Genomic DNA, 845 nt, shown 5'->3' on the forward strand with positions numbered 1-845 from the left:
AGAGAGAGAGAGAGAGAGAGAGAGAGAGAGAGAGAGAGAGAGAGAGAATAAAATACTCAGAAATACAAATAAACAATGAAAGAAAGACATATAAAATCAAAAATGAAGGCACTGATGAAATTAAACAAGTTAGGAAATCAGAATTAGCAAAGAATTTTCATACTCATAGTTTGGCATAATTAATATTTTGAACATGATGATTACATTAAAAGCAACCTACATAATCAGCACTATGTCAATAAAAGTATTAGAATCTTTCTATAGAGACATAAAAAATAAATCTAAGTAACTCCATGTAAATTAAAAGACCAAAGATAACTCAAACAGTTTGGAACAACAGCAAAACTGTGAGGTACAGCCATCTCTGAACCTGATTTAGGCTATACTACAGAGGATAATAAGATTAGTACTGTATACACACAAAATAGACATAAAGATTAAAGAAACAGGCATGTGTACATTAAACTACAGCTCAATGATTTTTAATAATGAAATGAAAAATATAAAATGGAGAAGATACATCTTCTACAGATAGTACTGAGAATCATGGATTTCAACACAAAGAAAAATGAAGCTATATTGTTACTGCTTAACACTGCACAAAATACATCTGCAAATGGATCAAAAGCCCCATCTTAAAATGTAATATTCTGACATTTCTAAAGAAATTATATGTGGCATACATTTCAAGTAACAGGTACAAATAAGACTTTCTAAATGTGACCAAAGTAGCATATGAAGTAAAATTAGAAATTGACAAGTATCAAATGAAACTAAACAGCTTCTGTAGAGTAAAAGAATTGTGAATTGAATGAGTGGGCAGACAAAATAATGAAAGAGAGCCT

Source organism: Grammomys surdaster, unplaced genomic scaffold, assembly GCF_004785775.1.
Source record: "Grammomys surdaster isolate TR1022 unplaced genomic scaffold, NIH_TR_1.0 63, whole genome shotgun sequence".
Classification (NCBI taxonomy): domain Eukaryota; kingdom Metazoa; phylum Chordata; class Mammalia; order Rodentia; family Muridae; genus Grammomys; species Grammomys surdaster.